Here is a 19,814-nt window from a genome sequence, read left to right on the forward strand (position 1 = left end):
TTCACTGTGCGCCCCACGGCAGGGTCACGGACTGGGCCTAGCCGCCGTGACAACCCCAGAGCAGAGACTCACAGGCCCGGTACCGGGTACCCCTCGGCCCTGCGGCAGTGGGGGCGCTACAACTTGGCGTCACGAACAGGATCTACTTAAGCCTGAAGAATCAGGTCATGTGTGCCTTGGAACTGTGATTTACTGTGCTTGGACTGTACTTTATTACAAAGACTGTGCTGCGCCATTTACCGCCAAAATCCGCCGCCATTACAGCGCAGGGAGAGAAGAGGGGCGTGGAATAGGCGTAGACAAGCTGGGAAGCGCGAAAGACAATGACCGCCCAGTCTAAATATTGCTGTGTCCTGAGGACGTGTCCGTCAGCAGACGAGACCCGCCTCCTGATTTTCTATGCTGGGCGGAAACCGAAGAAACGAAACTATGACTCAGATGAGGTGGAACTGGAGACCAGGACAGACCTGCAGAAAAAAATGGCCCCACATCGACCCCCGTCACCAGTGGATTATTCTGATATGCCCCCGCTGGAAGAGTTGGACCCTTGGGAGCTGCCGATGGGGCACCCCGTGCCTGAATGGTCTCCGGCTCGTACGCCTTCCACAGGAGAGGAGAGCGGCGCCGGAGGAGCTACCGTGGGTGAAGGTACCCAATGCCGCGACTCCCGGGGAGGCCACCTCACCTCTGCACACGACCCGGCCCCTGCTGCGACCAGCAGCGCCCCGATGTCCCCGCCGTCTGGCACCAATGCACCGGGGGGGCATGACCTCGGGCCCTTCCCCTGGGGGGAATATCGGAACCACCTGATCGCAGAATTCCAGCGAGAAGTGGAGCGGGAGGTGCGAGGTGAACTGCTGGAGGGCTCCCTGCCGAAGTGCTGCTGAAATCATGAACAGTGCATGATACGAACTTTTTGTACATAGTTTGCACCTTATTAAAGGTGCTCCCTACTGGTTTTACTTCAAAAAGGACTCTTTGTGAAGATACCACACTGGAACCTTTGCTGAGTACGGACTGGTAGCTTGAGAAGATATGCTACCTCATAGAGACTTGTTCCCCTCTTAAAGGTGATGTTCATTTGTTGCACGTAAATGGTGATATTGCTTTAAGACAGATAGCAATAGTGTTTGATGAAAGAAAGTGATGATAACGTTTATATGAGTAAGTTATATGTATTTAACTAGTTAATTGTGAAGAAATGTTGATGATGTTCTCCGAAAGAAAGTGAAAGATAGAAGAAGGATGCAGTGGGCCCGTAGGGGTAGACGTGGTGTCCAGCATGCATGATAGTGAGAAAGATAATGAGAAGGCTTAATGTTCAATAGAAAATGTTTTGATAATATTGATAGATAATTAGGATAGAAGGTAAACCCTGAGTCCTTATAGGAGTCATGTAGAGATGGCTCAGTGCTCTTAAACTGAAAGTAATGTTATGTTCTATACCGTGTACAGTAGTTGAAAAGGCAGTAGGCCCGGGCTGAACGGGGCGGTCCTGCATAGAAAGGAGAGGCAGTAGGTCTGGTGCCGTTAGGACAGGCGGTCCTGCAGATTTAAAGAAGGAGAATGAAAAAGTTAAATTGCCTTATAATGTGATTATAAGAAGGTCTTTAGTGGATACAGAGTGTATGTCCTTAAAGGCAATGTTAAATTATTGTTCAACAATTTTGCACTTAGTAGAATACCCGGTTGGGTAAGAAAAGTTAATTGTAGCATGTTGCTATGATATTTAACTATGTTTGTAACGTTCAAGTGTTCTCACCTCCCATAAAGGGAAGCCTGTTTAAATATGCTTATTGTTATTGCACTCAACAAAACTGTATGTCTTTTTGCTAACTTGTATTGTTGTTTTCTTCCCAGTCCCGGAGTACTGTGTTTAACCAGGGGGGAGTGCAGCGCCCCAAAGTCCTGGTCATTGCAGTACTGTGGCTCCGCCACTATGGGGAGCTATGGTGCATCTGATGGCACTGAAGGAGTTCATCTGATCAGGTATCACAGACACCAATACATTTCACAGTCGGGCCCCCGGGGGGAGCTAAGGGTTCTATTCACTAGGCCACTCCCCACCATAGTGGGTAAACTGGGGGTCAGGCAGGAAGTTAGATCAGAAAGCTGACTGGGTTGGAACCAGGCAACACCTTGTGGCAGAGGGTGTTGTAGGGGAAGATACAGTAGGGTCTCTGTCAGGGGTGGGATCCTGACAGAGGCTTGGCAACTTGAACGAACGTAACGGGACCGCGCCTGCTCCGGGTAGCGGCGGTGCCCAAGGAAGGAATAGAAGCGAGATAGATTGTGCTGAGTGAGAAATGAGATCACGCAAAAGGAGAAATACCAGTAGGAGTCGTGCTGTAAGACCGAAGCAACATCCTACTGAGGCGCACTACCGGTGGCCGGAACGCCGAGGGAGTATCATAACATTCAGCTTCAAGCAATACTCCAAACAGCGGCAGGACAGTCAGTTTAAGGCGGGCTGTCTACCTTAAATCACCTATGCAGTCTTGGGGGGCAACCTGTGGAGAGGGGCGACTCTAGGGTCCCGGAAGAGCTCCGAGCCTACCCGTCAAATGGGTGCCGTTCCAACCAGAACATCAGGGAGGGACGGAGGATTAGCAGAACATCATCTAATCGAGTTGTGAGGGAACTTAAGAAACAGACACAACAGTTGTGGGGGACTTTCCGTAAGCACAGCAGGGAAGGACCACAACACATAGCGCTAGAAGGAAGACACCGATTTCCACCTGTGAAGAGAACTCTGGAGGTGCCATTGGACCGGCCGGACTTGCGCAGCCTGGTGAACCGTGTTCCGGACTGAGGACCCAGAGATCTTCAGTAAAGAGGTAAAGAGACTGCAACCTGGTGTCCTCGTTATTTACTGCACCGCACCACCACAGCCTCACTACTACAACATCACTACCACCACCATTATCCATCATATCTTTCACTGTGCGCCCCACGGCAGGGTCACGGACTGGGCCTAGCCGCCGTGACAACCCCAGAGCAGAGACTCACAGGCCCGGTACCGGGTACCCCTCGGCCCTGCGGCAGTGGGGGCGCTACACATCTATGCCTCTTTTAATGCATCCCATTATTTTATTTGCCTTTGTAGCAGCTGCCTGACACTGGCCACTGAATATGAGTTTGTCATCCACCCGTACATCCAGGTCTTTTTCATTGACGGTTTTGCCCAGAGTTTTAGAATTAAGCACATAGTTATTCATCTTATTACTTCTACCCAAGTGCATGACCTTACATTTATCCCCATTAAAGCTCATTTGCCATTTATCAGCCCAAGTTTCTAGTTTACATAAATCATCCTGTAATATAAAATTGTCCTCCCCTGTATTGATTACCCTGCAGAGTTTAGTGTCATCTGCAAATATTGAAATTCTACTCTGAATGCCCCCTACAAGGTCATTAATAAATATGTTAAAAAGAAGAGGGCCAATACTGACCCCTGTGGTACCCTACTGCTAACGCTGTTGAGCATTCCGATACCACAAGTATCGGGTATCAGCCGATATTTGCGGTATCGGCATTCCGATACCGAGTTCCGATACTTTCAGTATATCGGATACCAGAATTGGAAGTTCCCATAATTCAAAGAGCCAGAATTCAGCCAATGAGGAATCATTAGAAGTGTGGGCACATCATGTTCTGCATGTTAGGCATGTAACTACTGGCATGGCTGTAATTGGCTGCTGAAATGATGTAATGATGCACGATAAAAGTCGCCGCCGCCATTTTGGGTTCACTCTGCTGTGAATTCAGTTAGGGACAGGACGCTGTGTTCTGACTGAGGGCCAGTTTGAGATAGCGATTTGCTTCATTGTGCTTTACCCAGGCTAATTTAGCAACCGCTGTGTGAGAGCCTTTTTTTTTGCCTTGCAGCGCTGTTCACGGCTGTCTGCAAGGTGTCTGTGTGAGTGCAGCTCACTCTGTAGTCTGGTCTGCAGCCACCGCTGGTTGTAGTCAGCTCAGGGTGCGTCACTGCCTCATACCGTTCCATTGTCCATTTTTTCAATTAGTGCAGCCTGCTGCACATTTTTTCAAATTTATCCTATTAGTGGCTTTCCATCCGTATCCTGCTAGATTGTGGAAAAACACTACATAGGATTACATAGAGGAGCTTTTTTGCTGCTGAGGATGATGAAGAAGAACGTGTGGAAGAAGTTAAAAAGAAGGTGAAGAGCATGGAAGTAGTGAAACATAAATATCTGACAAAATATAAAAAATCTTAACATAGTCAATTTCTTTGTAACTCCGAACGTCTTAAAAAAAAAAATTAATTCCTGATATTCCATTTGATTGGCCTAAACCTCTATGCCTTTAATGTCTCCTCGACCTCCCCCAATACATCCTACATTATTCTTAGTTGTTTTCCTTCATGTAGAATTAACCTACAAGGAAAGAAAGGGTTTATTTTAATTCCGATATTTTTGTCCCATTGACTTGCATTGGTATCGGGTATCGGTATCGGCGATATCCAATATTTTTTGAATATCCAATCCGATCCAATCCGATAACGATACTTCTGGATATCGGAAGGTATCGCTTAACACTACTGTTGACATAACTGCAATGGGTAAATGAGCAAATACCATGCATTTATTAATTAAATAAATAAATAGTAATAGTACATATAAATAACATAGGGCATTTAGTTGACTCTATTTTGATCAAAAAAGGTGTACATGGTGTATACTATTAGGATGGTCCCGAACTCTAGTATTTTACCTTGCTAAGTGCCAGTAGGCGTCAACATAGATGGGGAAGAGCAGGACTCAGACTTGACCTCTTCACATCTGCCCATGGAAAGCCAAATAGTCAAGATGCACTCCTTAAGGGCTCTTTCACATGTCCTGATATTTCTGGTACTGGAAAAAGCAGTACCGGAGCTATCCATGTCCATGTGTCCATGTGATACAAAAGTGTGGCATCCATGTGCTGTCCATGTGACATGTTCCGGCTCCTGGGAAAAGCAGTACAGTTCACAGGTGCTTGGTGCTGAAAACAATCTGTATCATTGTCATCTGGTCTCCCTTAGATCAGCGCAACCAGGCGACAATGATGGGAGTTGTATTCAGCACCCGCTGTCTACATCCTGTGTAAAATAAATAATTTAAAGAGAATGGTTTGTGCTTCTCTGTGATGGCTGGGGGATGATGTTACTAATCTAGGAAAGGGGACAATATCCCAAAAGGTTCGCAGACAGCTGTGGGCTGATATTAATAGCCTCGGATGGGGTCAGAAATATTGGGCCCCTTCCTAGGCTAACAACTTCAGCCCTCAGCCGCATCAGAAATGGCACATCCATGGTGCTGTGGCAATTGGTTGAGGTTGATGTCAGCTGTTTTATGGCATCAAGCTCAGGAGTTAGTAATAGAGAGGTGTTTATAAGATGCCCCCATAACTAACCCCATAGTCATACAGTAAAAAAACACACACTCCCAAGAATAAAGTCCTTCAACTGAAAGAAAGACACAGACTACTTTATTTGAAATAAACACTCCCCACCCTCTTTTTACCATTTTTTTAATGTAAAAATAAGAATAATAATAAAAAAACATATTCCTCACACGTCCGGCAATGACCCATTTGTCCCACAAAGAAGTCCAGCTCTGCTACATCTGGATTACATGCCTGAGCAGTGCCATTATTCAACAGCTCAGCCATGAATCCAGGACACGCTGAGCTTGGGACGCAAGCTCACAGTGGTTACCGCCGGTCACTGCCAGCTGTTCCCATGCTCAGTTCAGTGTGAGACAGATGATGAACTGGGGTAACCTTCATGACATCACCGCTAGGACCGTGAGAAAATTCATGTGTCATCAATGTGCATATATGTGGGACTTTTTGCAGCCCATGCTGCTGATAAAAAACAGTGTATTTTTCCCACGGACTCATATTAATATTATATGGATCAGATACGATACGATACGATACACTTTATTGATCCCGGGGGGAAATTACAGTATTACATGGATGTTCAAAGTAAGAAACTCAGCTTGATCAGGTGTAATAAATATAGTTAATAATGTATGCAGTTTGTACTGTGAAAAGTGGTGACAGATCCACTTTTAATAGATGTGATAAAATGTTAAATCTGTGTTCGGAATCCTGAACCGGTCTACAGTAGCAAATATAAAATAGTGAGAAATGTCTGAAAGGAGGTAAATGCGTTTTCACATCACAGTAATTCAACATGTTCATTTTTTCAGAACAATGTAATGTATTTAAAATAATTCTTCTTGCTTATGGTTCTTTATCTTATAATAAACTTACAGAAAAATCACTTTGCAGAGAAACATCCATTTTAGTAGTGTTTGCTGCTTGGGTAAATAGACAAAACACGTTTTGATACTTGCTATCTGTATTTACTGAGCACTTTTCTAAACAAGAGAGCGGGTCTATAAGAAAAGTTTTCAACCTAAAAGAATTTCAGGGTAATGTTTATATTCATGGATCTGTGTTATAAAATAACTGAGAAATGTTTCCATCAAGTCCTCCCCAAGGAACATGAAGTATTAGTTTTGGAACAAACTGTTTCATGGAGCTATCTATTAATTTGTCTACATGGATTGTCTGTCTGTCTCCTAATAATATTATGAAATAACATATATCTTATGTTTTACAGTCCCAGTTATTCTTTCAAGACTCCTCTTAGATTCGCCATTATGTTTGTAATGAAACTTTATATTCATAATTTGGTAATCTCTGAAACAATGGTAGTCAAATATTTCAAACATTAAAATACAAATATTCTTCGTCTATTCTATGAATTGCTCATTTTATTGTTTTTCTCACATTTCCACATACATAGTAATCAAAGGTTTTTTTTTCAAACATGCAGTTTACAGGGAACCTTTCAGTAGGATCAACCCTTCTAAGCTGTCTATATTGGCATGTAGGTCATAGGACACTGAATAAAATGATTTGTTAGGGTGCTTTCACATTGTGTTCAGGCACCCGTTCATTGTCCCTGTCAGTTTTTGCGTCCAAACCCCCACAACCCCCATGAAACGGGAATAGAACATATGTGCCGACGGGGCCGTAGACTATAATGATGCAAACGTGTGCACTGTTGTGCATTGTTTTTAGAAGTATACGCCTACTTGATGCGGACATTCAGACATACTAGACTGTTTCTGGTTGTCCGTCCCCAGTAGATGTACACTCCCTAATATGCACGACAGAGCATGCATTCACTCTACTGGCACCATGATAGTCCAAGGCCCCGTTGGCGCATACATCCAAATCCCGTTTCGCAGGAGGGTTCTGATGTAAGAGGGTGGTGCTGTTATGGACAGTAAGGAACACACTGTCATTTTAAGAGGCTGCACCCCCCTGTCTGGCTTGATGGAATGTTCTGCTTCTCCCCTGCAATAGTCGGAGTAATGAACTAGTCTGTGCAGAGTGCAGGTGTGGAGCTGGAGCGGAGTGTGTGAGCTGAGGATGCTGCAGAGAGGACTTTTTGTGCTGATAGCTGAAAAAGAGAAGAACTGTGCCCTGATATAGCTGCAAGAGAGCCACAAAGATACAGAGAAAGGGATTTACAGTTTCCGGGAGCATCCCTAGGATCCAGAAGCAAGGAGAAAACCACGCTTCACAGAGCTGACAGAAAGCCGTGCGCACCACCATATTAGACTGCTGGGGGCCCCCCTGGGACTGGACCTGATTCTCCAACATCACCGTGAGTTTGTTCCTGTTTGGTGCACCTGTTAGGGCCTAGTGTAGGCTTCAATAGTCAGTACACGGGAGCCGTGTGGCCTGCTTAGTAAAGGCCAGGGAGGTTATATGTAGAGTAGCATCATCACTTGTTTATTGTTTACATTTGCTTGTTAGACATATTTTGAGCCTGTAATAGTTGGAGCACCATGCTATTTTACGGAAAAGATAAAGTTTATAACTCTTGTAAATTGTCTTTTGCCATTGTATACCCGTTTGCATCTTCCTCATTCACTTCGTTCCTTGCCTCCCAATAAATCTACCCTTTGTTGTTTGCACCTCATCTTGTGTACAGTAGTCTTCCTGCACCGTGGTGATCCCCTGGCCATCGCTTGACTGACGCAAGCTCCAATGGGACCCACAAACTGGTGCCTGAACACAGTATGAAAGCACCCTAAGGCGACAAAGTTCAGTTCTACAGTTTTGTGTTAGTTACATGTCTCACAGTGATAAAACCTCCTCTTATTAAAAATAACCTCTGTAAGCAGATTCTCACGCAGACCAGTGTCTGGCCCATAGAACTTAACCCCTTAATGACCACCGATACGTCTTTTAATGGCAGCAGTTAAGGGGTCTTATTCCTCAGCGTCGCTTTTTAATAGCGCTGAGAAATAAGTGTACAGCGCCCCCAGTGTCAGAAAATCTCCGGGGTCTCGGCTACCGGGAGTAGCTGAATCTCTGGAGAACATGATTCAGGTTGGATTTTACCATTCCCTGTCACGTGATTGCCATTATTCACCGAATAACAGCGATCACACAAAAAAGGCCAATTTTGAATAAATTTCTCTCTTCTCTGATATTGTCCAGCATATCAGAGGAGAGAGAAATGGGGTCTCCCCAGCCTACCTGGTACCTTCGCCATCCCCGGATCCTCCTGCTCCATCCCCCAGCCCTCCGCATCATCTTCCTGAAAGAAAATGGTGGACGCATGCGCAGTGCGCCCACAGAGATCTGCCGGCTGGTACTCGGCGACAATAGGAGATTTTTCCTATTGGTTCATTTTGATTACTGTGATAGACCCTATCACAGTGATCAAAATAAAAAAATAGTAAATCAAACCCTCCTTTGTCACCCCCTTAGATAAAAATAATAAAATAAAAAAAATTGTAATTTTTTCTCCATTCTTTGCAGTTAGGGTTAGGGTTGGGGTTAAAGCTATGGTTACGCTTGTGTTAGGGTTGTGTTAGGTTTAGGGTTGGGGTTATGTTGGGGTTAAGGTTGTGTTGGGGTTAGGGGTTAGGGTTGTGTTGGGGTTTAGGGGTTAGTTGGTGTTAGGGTTTTGTTGGGGTTGTGTTGGGGGTAGGGTGGTTTTGGGGTTAGGGTTAGGGTTGGGATTAGGTTTAGGGGTGTGTTGGGGGTAGGGTTGGGGTTAGGGCTGTGTTAAGGTTGAAGTTAGAATTGGGGATTCCACTGTTCAGGCACACCAGGGGGTCTCCAAATGTGACACGGTGCCCGCCATCAATTCCAGCCAATTTTGCATTTAAACAGTCAAACGGTGCTCCCTCCCTTTCGAGCCTTGCCATGCACCAAAACAGTGGCTTTTCCCCACATATTGGGTATTGGCATACTCAGGAGAAATTGCACAAAAAATTTTGTGGTCCACTTTATCCTGATAAAATAAAAAAGTTTGGGTCTAAAATAAATTTTGCGTGGAAAAAAGTTAAAAGTTAATTTTTTCCTTTCATATTGCTTTGGTTCTCGTTAAGCACCTGAAGGGTTAATAAACTTCTTGAATGTTCTGTCATATTGACCCCTCAAAGTCACTTCAAATGGGAGGTGGTCTCTAAAAAAATGGTTTTGTAAATTTTGTTGGAAAAATGAGAAATTGCTGATCAACTTTTAACCCTTATAACACCCTAACAAAAAATTATGTTTCAAAAATTATGCTGATGTAAAGTAGACATGTGGGAAATGTTATTTATGAACTATTTTGTGTGACATAACTCTCTGATTTAAGGGCATAAAAGTTAAAAGTTTGAAAATTGCAACATTTTCAAAATTTTTGCCAAAGTTCCATTTTTTTCATAAATAAACGCAAGTCTCATCGAAGAAAATTTACCACTAACATGAAGTACAGTATGTCATGAAAAAACGTTCTCATAATCAGTGGGATTCATTGAAGTATTCCAGAGCTATAGCTTCATAAAGTGACACTGGTCAGAATTGTAAAAATTGGCTTGGTCATTAAGGTCAAAATTGGCTTAGTAACTATGGGGTTGACAGCTCATTAACATATAAGAAAAATATGGATATCTCTGGGATAAGACATTAGATCACAGATATCAAGGTATCAGTTTATTCAGCTTCCTATGATCTACATCCCCATATAGATGGCTTAGGTGGGTTGATCCTACTGACAGATTCCCTTGAAAGAGCTGTAAAATGTTTCTTATCCTATCTTTTTTGTATACCGTATATTTGCAGATATAGGGCGATATCAGTGGGAAAATAACAGAAATACAAATGATAAACAATAATTTAAAACAAAAAATAATAGGAGGGAAAAATTGAAAAACATAAATCTTGCTCTGACACTGGTATTGACCCCCTTCACATTAAAGTAGTATGGAAACACATTTTGACTCACCTGTGGTAAATGACAAATGAGAATCTCCTGTGATTAATTGTCGGTGCCCATGTGACATGAATTAGCCAATGAATGATGACTTCAGTGCTTTAAATAGCCACATGGTAGGAGATGTTTCTTTGTCACAATGGTGAAGACAAAGAAGCTGCCTGAGGACATCAGAACTGATGAAAACACAGGACTGCCAAAGGATTTAAGGCCATCTCCATAGACCTTGGTATCCCAGCAATGTTATTAAGAAGTTTGCCAAGCATGATCAGTGAAGAATCTCCCTTGACGTAGGGGAAAGATGAAAATTGGCAAGAGATGTCTTTGAAGGTTGGTGCGAATGGTGGAAAAAACACCACATCCAAAGGCCTGAAGGCAAACCTAGAACAGTCTGCGGTCATGGTTTCAACAAGTATCATACGCCGCACACTAAACCAAGCAGAGCTTTATAGGCAAAGGCCAAGGAAGAACCCAATGCTGAAGAAATTACATAAAAAGGAACAACTGATCTTTGCCAAAGTATACCTTGACAAACCATAACCCTCCTGGGAAAATGTTCTGTGGACAGATAAAACAAAAGCAGAGCTATTTGGCAATGCAGAGCAAGTGTTAGGACTGGCGGAACGCAACAAATAATATTTAGAGAGGATATGAGGTGCGTTCGCAGTCCGGGGTCCACAGTGCTGAAAGGACACCTGCTGCTCGGTAATGGCAGACTAGATGGTGGTATAATGTGAATAAATACACGGGTTAGCTTCACCCGGTATGAAGTAAGCAAACCCTGTTACGTCACAGGGCTGCGATACCACACAGAGAGCGCAAGTAAAGGGTCACAGAACTCTGTCCGAAGACACAGGGAAAGAGTTCCTCAAGATCTCTTACGCTTGACATCGTTACTGTGGTGTCAGGGGTAGAACTGAACTAATAATAATAATTTATCTCACAAGAGTGCGTACAACGCCGCTCTGGTGGATGCCACTAACCACCCTAACCAGGGCCCGGAAAGCGCACTAAGCACAAGGCGCCGCACTCACGGTCACTGCTGAGAGACGCTGATTTGTGTGCTGGATGTGCAGAGTAGCATTGTCTGGCACTAGGTAGCTTCCACCATTCGTGAGCAGGCAACAACACTAGGGATGGGAATGATTTGGAGCTTTCATCCATCGACAAGCATTCATCTACACACACACAAGTAAATAAGTTTTACACTAGCGCATGGCCGAGCGGCCATGCAAACCTTTTATAGCAGTAGTACTCCAGGACCTTCCTGATGGTCCAATAGGAGCCGCAACAGGACCTGAGCATGTGACTCTCAACCTCCAATGGAAGGTCGTCCCGTGGGCATGCTCAGTATGGGAAAAGCAGGACTTAGTCCAAGAAAGGCCTGCTTGCTGCTGATCAGTGCTGGCTACAAAGGCAGGGCCTGGAAAGGCAGCAGTAACCATTCGCACAGTATCAGCTTGAGCCAGACGCTGGAACCGACGTCTCCGCCGAGCAGGTTCCACTGCGGCTGGAGGAGAATGGGAGACCGCAGCAGACATGGTTCGAAATTCCCCCTGTGCAGCGGCGGGAACTCGACACCTAGTAGCAAGTTTGTTTAAAGACAGCACAATGAGGCTTAGAAGGAAAAGAACACCCTACCAACAGTTAAGTATGGTAGAGGATCCATAATGCTGTGGGTTGCTTTGCTGTGACTGGTACTGGAAACCTTGACCATATAACAGGAATCATGAAGTCAGAGAATTATCAAGAGATTTTAGAGTGAAATGTCCTTATCAGTGTAAGAAAACTTGGTTTGAGTCAAAAATCATGGGTCCTCCAACAGGACAATGACCCAAAGCACACATCCAAAAGTACACAGGAATGGTCAAAAGAAAAAATGGACTGTTTTAAAATGTCCAGCAATGAGTCCTGACCTTAATCCCATTGTAAATCTTTGGGGTGAGCTGAAATCTGCCATTGGGAAAAAGAACCTTGCAAACTTTCAAGAGCGTGAACAAACTGTAAAGGAAGAGTGGGAGAATACACCAGCTGAGAAGTGCAAGGTAATTGATGGCTACAAGAAACGTTTGCAGTCTGTCATCAACGTCAAAAGGTGTGCAATGAAGTATTAATTAGGGGTGCCTTTATTGCTGTACATGCTGTTTATTCTTTGAAATTGCAACATGTAAGTTGAAAAACAATGTTTTTTTGTAGTATTACTTTGGACCACTAATTAAAAAATCCTGAGGATATAACTTTGGTACATTTCCATTTATTTCTGAGGCTATTGTGCAGGATTGAGGGCATCTCCAATAGTATAGTCACCACTGCTAGGGATATGCCAGGCACGTGTCCCTTCACAACGATGCACGTTTCACCTTACTTCTTCTGGGGACAATTTTTAATCCATTATTAAAATACAGTGCACCAGTTCAACTTTATGAAGTATTTAAATTAGAATTTGTTTTGTAATGTTTTTGTGTAAAGGTACCTGGAAAGTTGTCTGTGTGACAGCTCTCCAGCGACCACACAGCGACGCTGCAGCGATCGGCATCGTTGTCTAGATCGCTGCAGCGTCGCTAAATGTGACGGTACCTTAATGCAAAATAAACCTATAAAATGAAGAATGTCTGCAATGTTACAGTATATTTTCCAATAACGTCTATCAGTTTATGTCTTATTGACACAAGATTGCCACCACGACTTCCATCTCACTGTTAAATATGTCAGTAACACAACACCTGGATATCTATAAAGTTCTTTATTAAAAATGTCCTTTTGCATTTACCTTTTAGAGTCGTGTCACTTCCCTTTCTCTTTGTGAGGTTGGCAGCCACTCTGCCTTCTATAGCAAAGTACACACATGCATAATTACTTTATCTCTTATTATAAAGTAATGTGTTTGCCCATTTACTACAAGCTACAAGTGATTTCCTGAATCTTATCTTCATATCTTCATATCTCACACCAGCACTGTTTAGCTATGAGGAATTCTCAGGACTCTTGGAAGGGTGTGAAGATAGGCAATGCACTGTAATAGAGAGGAAACATTCACTTCTCAATGTAGAATAATTATTGCAGTCTTGCATGTGTGAAAAATAATTGTAAGCACCATCATATGTCAAATTTGCTTCCAAATATTTCAATTGTTTTGGGATATTTTTTTACCAATTATAATCCATATGTGTAAGACGTAAAAGGACTTACTTGGACCTTAGAACAGCTGTTTGGTTTTACACCACCAAATCTGTGCCAGTGACTATAGCATTATGCACATAAGTCGATGTTTTATATGCAAATATCTTTTGGGCTCAGTCAGATGATCCCCTTTTGTGGGTTGCCTATACTATTTAAATCAAAAGTAGTACAGCCCCTAGGAATTTTCACTGCATTATGTTAGGGGAAGAACCCTCAAAACTTCTGGAGCAAGGTAACTTGAAATGAGAACAAAATTGAACTTTTTGGCCACAACCATAAACATTACATTTGGAGAGAGGTCAACAAGGCCTATGATGAAAGGAACACCATTCCTACTGTAAAGCACGGAGGTGGATTGCTGATGTTTTAGGGATGTGTGAGCTACAAAGGCACAGGAAACTTGGTCAAAGTTGAAGGAAAGATGAATGCAGCACGTTATCAACAAAGATTGGAGGCATATTTGCACTTATCAGCCCAGAAGCTGCACATGAGATATACTTGGACATTCCAACATGACAAAAATCCAAAACACAAGGCCAAGTCAACCTGTCATTGGCTACAGCAGAAAAAAGTGAAGGTTCTGGAGTGGCCGTCTCAGTCTCGTGACCTCAATATCATTGAGCCACTCTGGGGAGATCTCAAATGCGCAGTTCATGCTAGACAGCCCATGAATTTACAGGAACTGGAGGCTTTTAATAAAGAACCTCATCCACAACTACCGCAAAAGACTTCAAGCTGTCATTGATGTTAGAGGGAATACACGGTATTAAGAAATGGGGTATGTGAACTTTTGATCAGGGTCATTTGGATGTTTTGGGTTGTCATTATGATTTAAAAAGAGAAAACACAGTAGTTTTACAATAAATGGCTTTGCCCAACCACTAAACATGAGTGGAGAAAAAGTTTTGGTGTTAACTTTCAAATTCTCTGAAAAAAGGCCAAGAAAGCAAAAATTCTGCCAGGGTATGTAAAATGTGGAGCACAACTGTACCATTGTGCAGACAGATTTTTTAAATTTAGGTCCCCCTACTGTCCTGTTGATTCTGTAGAGTGTTGCAGTGAGACTAGTTTTCTGCCAATCACATCTTTAGTTACCTGATCTTACCTGTACTTTGTTGCTGCCAATTACATTTTTTCTGAAGGACCAGCCCTTCTTACTACAAAAGTGTGGTCTCTGCAAAGTAAAGTGACATCTACAGTACCTATTCATTTCATTTAGTAATTTATGATTCTCAAATAGCCATTTCAGGTAACTAAAATAATGTGAGATACCCATGTTTTACCTTCTTGGACATATGAATATTTGATTATTTATATCATAATAATTATAATATTTGAAAAAAATGTTTTTTTTCTGTAAGTAAAGCTGGTTTCACATTTGCGTTTCCCTGATCTGCGGACGGCTGCGGACTTCCTCCGTGAAGCCCTGCCCTCGGCTGCACCTCCGCCGCTAGCTCCGCCTACTTCTGCATGCGGCCCGCATGCGGCCTGCGTACCTATCTTTATCATTAGGTACGCAGGTTGTGCGGCTGTATGCGGAGGCTGCCGCATGCGTCGTTTTGACGATGCGGCGACCAGCGTAGGACGCAGCCTGTAGCATTTTTTTTTTCCGCATCGTCAAAACGACACATGCGGCAGCCTCCGCATACAGCCGCACAACCTGCGTACCTAATGTTAAAGATAGGTAGGCAGGCCGCATGCGGGCTGCATGCAGAAGTAGGCGGAGCTAGCGGCGGAGGTGCGGCTGAGGGCGGGGCTTCACGGAGGAAGTCCGCAGCCGTCTGCAGATCAGGGAAACGCAAATGTGAAACTAGCCTAAAATCCACTTTTTGCAGTTAAATAGATTTATTAAATTCACATGGCACAATCGTACCATGTGGCCATAAAACTGGGGTCAGTTATCTCAATGTCTCAGTGCCTGAATAGACCCTGTATGACCCCTCCATTTATGGAAAAAAAGACTACTGTGACGTTACATTAGTTTAGGACCACATTAGCAGTGGCCTGTCAAACAGAAATCAAGAGCGGGTCAACAGGCAAACTTATAGTGAAAGACAAAGCCAAGCCCAATAAAGATGGATAGAATATGTTCAGGTTTTTTTTTTTTTTTTTTAAAAAGGGCATTCTCTGTATCTACCTGGAAGAACAATTAAATAATTTAATGCTCTTTAAACGTTGTGATGGTTAACGCAGTGAACAGGTTCAAGATGGACCTCGATGCTTTAATTGTAAAATCTTATATTACTAGTCAGCGGTAAAAGATTTCTGAAAATGGTCCATATTTTCTATCTTTGAATTCCACCTCGCTTTTTTCCCAACTCTCCACCCTCTTAATATAACAGGGTTTTCTATGGATCAACATCTTAGGCTTATAGCTTGAACATGATGGAGTTGTCTTTTTCAACCTTTTTTTATCTATGTAACTATACACAAGATCTCCTGTATCAACTGTTTATAGAGCTTTGTACTTTGGGCTATCTATTATTGTTTTTACTGCTTTCTGCTTAATGTAAAAAAATAAAGTTTTTAAATGTTTTGACAAGTAATAATTTTAAGCCCCTTCATCATTTTATCTGTACAAATACAGCTCGTTCTTGTAAGACCGATATGTCCTTCATTAACGCTAAGTAGGCCTAGCGTTTTATCATATGTTGTGGAAATCCAGTATTTACTTTATTGTTTCCTGACCTTCTGCTTTGGGTTATTTCTTTCTCATTTTTTATGCACACAAGTAGGTGACTTTTCCTTCTTTTAATAAGTGTCCTTTATGTGTAAATGGCACTGATAGATGGTTCATAAATGTGTCATTGGAATTTTGCTGAATTGTCCATGTACAGTACTAATGATTACCTATCATTAACACCCAGCACATGCCATCTGCCCAACCCCATTTATTTAGCGTTAGTGTCTAAAGTCTACAACCCTTTCCCTTGAAAACTGAAATAAATTACCAATGTCACTTGCACAGAAAGCTTTGTCCTGCAGACAAAATGTAACAAGGTCATGGAAGCCGGACGCTTCCGTATCTAATTAAATGCTTCCTGTAAGTCTTTGCTTCTTGTTGGGCTGGAATATGAACTGTAAGAAACCCTTTGCCTTAAAACCTGCTTCCTGTTTAACAAGATTTAACAAGTCCGACCAAATATACGCAACAACACAAAACCTTTCTAAATACGTCTGTGCGACGCTCATTCTGTCCCTTCTCAGTCTGCTAACATCAGTGATTAAGTGTGGCAATCCTTTTAACACAGGCCAAGGTGCAAACATTCTTTGCTCAGACTGAGTCAGTAGAGAAACCAGTGAAAGGTTTATTTAAGATGCAAACATTATAAAGTATTTATCAAGAGCAGGCGAATATGGACGTCTGGCAACCAACAAAGAAGTCATGGACCGAATCCTTAAATGCGGGTTTCTGGTTTTATGTTAATAAAGCTTATTTAGCATATGAATGAAAAGTTACACAGCTTTCCAATATACTTTGCCTTTCAATTCCAAACCTTTTCATGTCTGTTGTGAGTGATTGAGATCATTCACAGGCTTTAAGGAAAGTGGAGCCAAATGCTTATACGCCTAAACTAACAAACATGACAGGTGCTCAACATCCCTGGGTTCGGCGCCACCTCCCTGACACTGCTCGGGTCTCTGCGTTTTGGCTGCAGCATTGACATTGCATCGCCAACACTGCAGCCAATCACTGCCTGTTCTGAGGTAGATGGTCTTGAGCCTTGTATAGCCGCTGAGCTCATTGATTGACCGCAGTGGTGATGAGATCTGGCAATGTGAAGTTACTGCTGTAGCCAAAATGCAGAAATCAAAGCAGCAGGGAGCTGGCGCGGGACCTCGGGAGGGTGAATATCTCTTCCCTTTGTTATTTTAAGTAAATATAGTGCTGCTTAAAAGTTTGTGAACCCTTCTGAATAGTCCTTATTTCTGCCCACATTTGACCGATTTTCACATAATTCCTAAAAGTAAACAGAGAACTCAAACTAATCAGTAAAAAATATTAAACTTTGTAATTTTTTTATTGAGCAAAATGATCCAATATCACGTTTGTGTTTAGCAAAAGTATGTGAACCTTCGCTTTCAGAATCTGGTGGCACCCCATTGTGCAGCAATAACTGCATATAAGCTTTTCCAGTAATTGATGATTAGTGCTACACATCAGTTTGGAGGAATTTTAGCCATTTCTGCCTACAAAAAACCTTCATCTCTGTTATGTTAATTTATTTTCTTGTATAAACTGCTCGCTTCAGGACCTTCCACAACATTTCTATAGGATTAAGGTCAGGACTTTGACTAGGCCGTTCCAAAACTATAATTTTTTTTCTACTCTATCCAATCTTTTGCAGAATTTGGATTGTAGTCTTTACCCACTTTCTCTTGAGATTCTATTTATTCACAGATGTCCTGACATTTTTCTTCAGAAATTGCTGATTAAATTCAAAATGATTCTATCAATGCTAGCAACTAGTCCTGGCCCAGATGCAGCAAAATAGGTTCAAACCATGCTACCACTATGTTTCCCAGACAGTATGAGGTTTTTCTCATTTAAACCAAAAAGCTTTATTTTGGTCTCATCTATCCACAAAAGAATGTTTCAGTAGCCTACTGGCATTTCTAGATGATCGTTTGCAAATTTCAGCCAGGGAACAATGCTCTTTTTGGAGAGAAATGGCTTTCTTCTTGCAATACTGCTATGTACATTATTCTGGCAAAAATGGAAGCTGGTATGTTTAGGTGGTCTACACTGCAGGGATTAATGAATTAATAGCCTTGGGATTCCAAAACAGTTTTTACTAACACCAACAGGTTTCTGCCTTGGACCTGCGCCTTTCTCAAGGTATAAACAAACATTTTTGAAATTATACCTCTGGAAGAACTTTTTCTGGCAGCCACAGGGCAGCAGCAGCTTTCCATGCCTTCATAGGTGTTGTGCCTGTTGCACCTCTAGATGAGTGCTACCATTGATTATACCTATCCCTTACCAGACGATATTGCCCTATTTTGTGTGCACTTCTGTCCCTCTCCAGATCTTAACAATGTACATTATAATTCACTGTCCTCCTGATGAGACCTTTAGTTTCTTAGAGGGTACCTTAGGTTTCTTTGTCACCTATTGGACTAATAGATAATTTCCTTTTGGAATGGTCATTGTTAATTGATCAATTCTAAGAAGGGTTATAATGGTCTTGGTTTTCCTCCATTTGTATTCAATCTGTCTGACTCTGGAGTGGTGGCGGTCAAACTCTTTCGAGATGGTTTTGTAACATTTTCCAGCTTGATGATCATCAACAATTCTTCTTCTGAGCTCCACAGAAATCTTCATTGTTTGGGTCATGATACACTTCCACAAATGTATTGTGAAGATCAGACATTGATGCCTGTTTCTTAAATAAATCAGGCTGCCTGCTCGCCCATGGTTTTCATTTGATTGAAAATACTAGATTCTTATTTCACCTTCAAATTACCTGCTAACGCTAAAAGTTCACTAACAATATATTCACATAGCGCATAATATATGAAGATAAAGGGTTGTTATAAACAAGATAACTGATCAATTGACTTCTGTAAATCTGTGGTTAATCCACTGTTCTGTTGCCTTTAATGTAAGAAATATGTAAAAGTTTATGAAAGAAACATTACTAAAAAGCTATTTCACATAATTTGTCAGATTATCTGGCCATTCTTGTTTATTGTAAGCAAAAAAAATAATGCATCCTCAAAATTATTATTGTGATCCTGTTGGTTTTGTGTACAAGAATCGCATGTATATAGCCAAGGTAAGCCTTACTAGCTTTTCATTATAATAGTGTATATCTTATGACTATGCATACAGAAAGTGCATGTCAATGATTGATAAACTTGAGAGTATTGCTCTCTCATACATAACACAGTAAATATGTGCCAGCTCTGAACTTTTGTAACTGATGTCAACTGTGAGTACTATGGGAGCCCCTGCAGTCAAGAACTTCTAGTCATAATAAATAGAAGGACATTGTCTATTGAGAAAACTATTGTATGGTGATATCAGCCTGCATCATAGTCTAACCGTATCAAGGCCATAAATAACTACATTTCACATCAATTTGTTCCATCAGGTTGTGAAATAGAAAAGTATTATTTTTTTTTTCCTATAGAGTATTTGGCCAGACTGAACAGAGTTATCACGTAATTGTAGATACCCCAAATTTTTAAAATGATGTAAAACTCTTTTGATCTTCAACTTTTTTTGAACTTCAATGTGTTTTTGAGGACGTAATTAGTTTTGGTACAATACCACACACCTCTCCGGCCCTTCTACTCCTAATCATTGCCTGCCCAGTCCTTGTAAGTT

This window comes from Ranitomeya variabilis, chromosome 6 (assembly GCF_051348905.1).
Source record: "Ranitomeya variabilis isolate aRanVar5 chromosome 6, aRanVar5.hap1, whole genome shotgun sequence".
In the NCBI taxonomy this organism is placed as follows: domain Eukaryota; kingdom Metazoa; phylum Chordata; class Amphibia; order Anura; family Dendrobatidae; genus Ranitomeya; species Ranitomeya variabilis.